The following is a 6,787-nucleotide window of genomic DNA, read 5'->3' as shown; positions in this document are numbered from 1 at the left end:
CCTCGGGTTCCAGATGTGTGCAACTTACCCCTTACCCCTTAATCGGCCCTTAAAGGAAGGGGCGCGTCAAAAGTGCCTCAAGGGTTCGTCTGATCGCCAAAATAAGGGTCGCAATCGATTCCTCGGGTCAATATCTAGCCGCAGCCTTGGGTTCCAAATGTGTGCAACTTACCCCTTACCCCTTAATCGGCCCTTAAAGGAAGGGGCGCGTCAAAAGTGCCTCAAAGGTTCGTCTGATCGCCAAAATAAGGGTCGCAATCGATTCCTCGGGTCAATATCTAGCCGCAGCCTCGGGTTCCAGATGTGTGCAACTTACCCCTTACCCCTTAATCGGCCCTTAAAGGAAGGGGCGCGTCAAAAGTGCCTCAAGGGTTCGTCTGATCGCCAAAATAAGGGTCGCAATCGATTCCTCGGGTCAATATCTAGCCGCAGCCTTGGGTTCCAGATGTGTGCAACTTACTTCTTACCCCTTAATCGGCCCTTAAAGGAAGGGGCGCGTCAAAAGTGCCTCAAGGGTTCGTCTGATCGCCAAAATAAGGGTCGCAATCGATTCCTTGGGTCAATATCTAGCCGCAGCCTCGGGTTCCAGATGTGTGCAACTTACCCCTTACCCCTTAATCGTCCCTTAAAGGAAGGGGCGCGTCAAAAGTGCCTCAAGGGCTCGTCTGATCGCCAAAATAAGGGTCGCAATCGATTCCTCGGGTCAATATCTAGCCGCAGCCTCGGGTTCCAGATGTGTGCAACTTACCCCTTACCCCTTAATCGGCCCTTAAAGGAAGGGGCGCGTCAAAAGTGCCTCAAGGGTTCGTCTGATCGCCAAAATAAGGGTCGCAATCGATTTCTCGGGTCAATATCTAGCCGCAGCCTCGGGTTCCAGATGTGTGCAACTTACCCCTTACCCCTTAATCGGCCCTTAAAGGAAGGGGCGCGTCAAAAGTGCCTCAAGGGTTCGTCTGATCGCCAAAATAAGGGTCGCAATCGATTCCTCGGGTCAATATCTAGCCGCAGCCTCGGGTTCCAGATGTGTGCAACTTACCCCTTACCCCTTAATCGGCCCTTAAAGGAAGGGGCGCGTCAAAAGTGCCTCAAGGGTTCGTCTGATCGCCAAAATAAGGGTCGCAATCGATTCCTCGGGTCAATATCTAGCCGCAGCCTCGGGTTCCAGATGTGTGCAACTTACCCCTTACCCCTTAATCGGCCCTTAAAGGAAGGGGCGCGTCAAAAGTGCCTCAAGGGTTCGTCTGATCGCCAAAATAAGGGTCGCAATCGATTCCTCGGGTCAATATCTAGCCGCAGCCTCGGGTTCCAGATGTGTGCAACTTAACCCTTACCCCTTAATCGGCCCTTAAAGGAAGGGGCGCGTCAAAAGTGCCTCAAGGGCTCGTCTGGTCGCCAAAATAAGGGTCGCAATCGATTCCTCGGGTCAATATCTAGCCGCAGCCTCGGGTTCCAGATGTGTGCAACTTACCCCTTACCCCTAATCGTCCCTTAAAGGAAGGGGCGCGTCAAAAGTGCCTCAAGGGTTCGTCTGATCGCCAAAATAAGGGTCGCAATCGATTCCTCGGGTCAATATCTAGCCGCAGCCTCGGGTTCCAGATGTGTGCAACTTACCCCTTACCCCTTAATCGGCCCTTAACCCTCGCCCGCACATGGGGGGGGTGGTTGCCACCCCCCCAGGCAGTCTTTCTGCTCTGCACTCAACATTTTTAGAGCTAGAAGGCTGATTTTTCGTATAGCTGCTCGTCTATCCTTTCTTGATGTCCACTGAAAATTTCAAGTTTCTGTGATTTTTGGTTTCGGAGATATGACCTTGTTTTTCAGGTCATGTCATGACCCAAATGGCCAATTTTCAACATCTTGCGTTTGCCATGGGCCTTGTGAGCTTTTGACACCCTGATTTCGGCCTTTTTTGCCAGTCTTACCTCCCACCTATCATGGAACATGTTGTTCGACGAAGTACAGGGGTCAAGGTCAGGGTCAAGGTCAACCTAGGTCATCTAAGATAATTGCGTTTTAGGCAAGCTGAATTTACTTTTTGTGAAGTTTTTTGACTGCATTTTTGGTAAAAGCTTCTCAGATCATGATTTCATGTGATATGGACCCAAAAACAATCGGTGCACACATCAGTATACACACAGACACACACAGACATACAAACACATATAATTGACCTTGACCTAACTTGACCTGAAATGACCTCAGCAGCAAAATTCTGGTCGGATAGTGTGACAAAGAGGTTCTAGCTGGCTTGGCACCAGAAAACAGCATCGTCATCGGTATTTGATAAGCAGCGCACTTGATATCCAACGGTGACCCAAAACAGCAACATTTTTTAGTTTGACCTGACCTGGAAGGTCAATGACTGACCTGAGAAGGTAAAACTGGGTATCATTGGATTCGTCTCTTCCCAAAGAATCTTTTTGGTCTTTACTGCTAAGCTCTATCTCCAACAGGAACGAAATGGCGCGGGGGGGGGGGGTGGCAACCACCCCCCCCCATGTGCGTTCTAGGATGGGAAAATGGCATGTGCGGGCGAGGGTTAAAGGAAGGGGCGCGTCAAAAGTGCCTCAAGGGTTCGTCTGATCGCCAAAATAAGGGTCGCAATCGATTCCTCGGGTCAATATCTAGCCGCAGCCTCGGGTTCCAGATGTGTGCAACTTACCCCTTACCCCTAATCGTCCCTTAAAGGAAGGGGCGCGTCAAAAGTGCCTCAAGGGTTCGTCTGATCGCCAAAATAAGGGTCGCAATCGATTCCTCGGGTCAATATCTAGCCGCAGCCTCGGGTTCCAGATGTGTGCAACTTACCCCTTACCCCTTAATCGGCCCTTAAAGGAAGGGGCGCGTCAAAAGTGCCTCAAGGGTTCGTCTGATCGCCAAAATAAGGGTCGCAATCGATTCCTTGGGTCAATATCTAGCCGCAGCCTCGGGTTTCAGATGTGTGCAACTTACCCCTTACCCCTTAATCGGCCCTTAAAGGAAGGGGCGCGTCAAAAGTGCCTCAAGGGTTCGTCTGATCGCCAAAATAAGGGTCGCAATCGATTCCTCGGGTCAATATCTAGCCGCAGCCTCGGGTTCCAGATGTGTGCAACTTACCCCTTACCCCTTAATCGGCCCTTAAAGGAAGGGGCGCGTCAAAAGTGCCTCAAAGGTTCGTCTGATCGCCAAAATAAGGGTCTCAATCGATTCCTCGGGTCAATATCTACCCGCAGCCTCGGGTTCCAGATGTGTGCAACTTACCCCTTACCCCTTAATCGGCCCTTAAAGGAAGGGGCGCGTCAAAAGTGCCTCAAGGGTTCGTCTGATCGCCAAAATAAGGGTCGCAATCGATTCCCCGGGTCAATATCTAGCCGCAGCCTCGAGTTCCAGATGTGTGCAACTTACCCCTTACCCCTTAATCGGCCCTTAAAGAAGGGACGCGTCAAAAGTGCCTCAAGGGTTCGTCTGATCGCCAAAATAAGGGTCGCAATCGATTCCCCGGGTCAATATCTAGCCGCAGCCTCGGGTTCCAGATGTGTGCAACTTACCCCTTACCCCTTAATCGGCCCTTAAAGGAAGGGGCGCGTCAAAAGTGCCTCAAGGGTTCGTCTGATCGCCAAAATAAGGGTCGCAATCGATTCCTCGGGTCAAAATCTAGCCGCAGCCTCGGGTTCCAGATGTGTGCAACTTACCCCTTACCCCTTAATCGGCCCTTAAAGGACGGGGCGCGTCAAAAGTGCCTCAAGGGTTCGTCTGTTCGCCAAAATAAGGGTCGCAATCGACTCCTCGGGTCAATATCTAGCCGCAGCCTTGGGTTCCAGATGTGTGCAACTTACCCCTTACCCCTTAATCGGCTCTTAAAGGAAGGGGCGCGTCAAAAGTGCCTCAAGGGTTCGTCTGATCGCCAAAATAAGAGTCGCAATTGATTCCTCGGGTCAATATCTAGCCGCAGCCTCGGGTTCCAGATGTGTGGAACTTACCCCTTACCCCTTAATCGGCCCTTAAAGGAAGGGGCGCGTCAAAAGTGCCTCAAGGGTTCGTCTGAATGCCAAAATAAGGGTCGCAATCGATTCCCCGGGTCAATATCTAGCCGCAGCCTCGGGTTTCAGATGTGTGCAACTTACCCCTTACCCCTTAATCGGCCCTTAAAGGAAGGGGCGCGTCAAAAGTAACTCAAGGGTTCGTCTGATCGCCAAAATAAGGGTCGCAATCGATTCCTCGGGTCAAAATCTAGCCGCAGCCTCGGGTTCCAGATGTGTGCAACTTACCCCTTACCCCTTAATCGGCCCTTAAAGGACGAGGCGCGTCAAAAGTGCCTCAAGGGTTCGTCTGTTCGCCAAAATAAGGGTCGCAATCGATTCCTCGGGTCAATATCTAGCCGCAGCCTTGGGTTCCAGATGTGTGCAACTTACCCCTTACCCCTTAATCGGCTCTTAAAGGAAGGGGCGCGTCAAAAGTGCCTCAAGGGTTCGTCTGATCGCCAAAATAAGGGTCGCAATTGATTCCTCGGGTCAATATCTAGCCGCAGCCTCGGGTTCCAGATGTGTGCAACTTACCCCTTACCCCTTAATCGGCCCTTAAAGGAAGGGGCGCGTCAAAAGTGCCTCAAGGGTTCGTCTGATCGCCAAAATAAGGGTCGCAATTGATTCCTAGGGTCATTATTTAGCCGCAGCCTCGGGTTCCAGATGTGTGCAACTTACCCCTTATCCCTTAATCGGCCTTTAAAGGAAGGGGTGCGTCAAAAGTGCCTCAAGGGCTCGTCTGGTCGCCAAAATAAGGGTCGCAATCGATTCCTCGGGTCAATATCTAGCCGCAGCCTCGGGTTCCAGATGTGTGCAACTTACCCCTTACCCCTTAATCGGCCCTTAAAGGAAGGGGCGCGTCAAAAGTGCCTCAAGGGTTCGTCTGATCGCCAAAATAAGGGTCGCAATCGATTCCTCGGGTCAATATCTAGCCGCAGCCTCGGGTTCCAGATGTGTGCAACTTACCCCTTACCCCTTAATCGGCCCTTAAAGGAAGGGGCGCGTCAAAAGTGCCTCAAGGGTTCGTCTGATCGCCAAAATAAGGGTCGCAATCGATTCCCCGGGTCAATATCTAGCCGCAGCCTCGAGTTCCAGATGTGTGCAACTTACCCCTTACCCCTTAATCGGCCCTTAAAGAAGGGGCGCGTCAAAAGTGCCTCAAGGGTTCGTCTGATCGCCAAAATAAGGGTCGCAATCGACTCCTCGGGTCAATATCTAGCCGCAGCCTCGGGTTCCAGATGTGTGCAACTTACCCCTTACCCCTTAATCGGCCCTTAAAGGAAGGGGCGCGTCAAAAGTGCCTCAAGGGTTCGTCTGATCGCCAAAATAAGGGTCGCAATCGATTCCTCGGGTCAATATCTAGCCGCAGCCTCGGGTTCCAGATGTGTGCAACTTACCCCTTACCCCTTAATCGTCCCTTAAAGGAAGGGGCGCGTCAAAAGTGCCTCAAAGGTTCGTCTGATCGCCAAAATAAGGGTCGCAATCGATTCCTCGGGTCAATATCTAGCCGCAGCCTCGGGTTCCAGATGTGTGCAACTTACCCCTTACCCCTTAATCGGCCCTTAAAGGAAGGGGCGCGTCAAAGGTGCCTCAAGGGTTCGTCTGATCGCCAAAATAAGGTTTGCAATCGATTCCTCGGGTCAAAATCTAGCCGCAGCCTCGGGTTCCAGATGTGTGCAACTTACCCCTTACCCCTTAATCGGCCCTTAAAGGACGGGGCGCGTCAAAAATGCCTCAAGGGTTCGTCTGTTCGCCAAAATAAGGGTTGCAATCGATTCCTCGGGTCAATATCTAGCCGCAGCCTCGGGTTTCAGATGTGTGCAACTTACCCCTTACCCCTTAATCGGCTCTTAAAGGAAGGGGCTCGTCAAAAGTGCCTCAAGGGTTCGTCTGATCGCCAAAATAAGGGTCGCAATCGATTCCTCGGGTCAATATCTAGCCGCAGCCTCGGGTTCCAGATGTGTGCAACTTACCCCTTACCCCTTAATCGGCCCTTAAAGGAAGGGGCGCGTCAAAAGTGCCTCAAGGGTTCGTCTGATCGCAAAAATAAGGGTCGCAATCGATTCCTCGGGTCAATATCTAGCCGCAGCCTCGGGTTCCAGATGTGTGCAACTTACCCCTTACCCCTTAATCGGCCCTTAAAGGACGGGGCGCGTCAAAAGTGCCTCAAGGGTTCGTCTGTTCGCCAAAATAAGGGTCGCAATCGATTCCTCGGGTCAATATCTAGCCGCAGCCTTGGGTTCCAGATGTGTGCAACTTACCCCTTACCCCTTAATCGGCTCTTAAAGGAAGGGGCGCGTCAAAAGTGCCTCAAGGGTTCGTCTGATCGCCAAAATAAGGGTCGCAATTGATTCCTCGGGTCAATATCTAGCCGCAGCCTCGGGTTCCAGATGTGTGCAACTTACCCCTTACCCCTTAATCGGCCCTTAAAGGAAGGGGCGCGTCAAAAGTGCCTCAAGGGTTCGTCTGATCGCCAAAATAAGGGTCGCATTATCAGACGATTCCTTGAGGCACTTTTGACGCACTTTTGACGTCAAAAGTGCCTCAAGGAATCGTCTGATAATGCGACCCTTATTTTGGCGATCAGACGAACCCTTGAGGCACTTTTGACGCGCCCCTTCCTTTAAGGGCCGATTAAGGGGTAAGGGGTAAGTTGCACACATCTGGAACCCGAGGCTGCGGCTAGATATTGACCCGAGGAATCGATTGCGACCCTTATTTTGGCGATCAGACAAGCCTTTGAGGCACTTTTGACGCGCCCCTTCCTTTAAGGGACGATTAAGGGGTAA

The sequence above is a fragment of the Amphibalanus amphitrite genome, unplaced genomic scaffold (genome assembly GCF_019059575.1).
Source record: "Amphibalanus amphitrite isolate SeventyFive unplaced genomic scaffold, NRLGWU_Aamphi_draft 000871F_arrow, whole genome shotgun sequence".
NCBI lineage: Eukaryota > Metazoa > Arthropoda > Thecostraca > Balanomorpha > Balanidae > Amphibalanus > Amphibalanus amphitrite.
The sequence above is the reverse complement of the archived record's forward strand: the minus strand, read 5'-3'. Positions refer to the sequence as shown.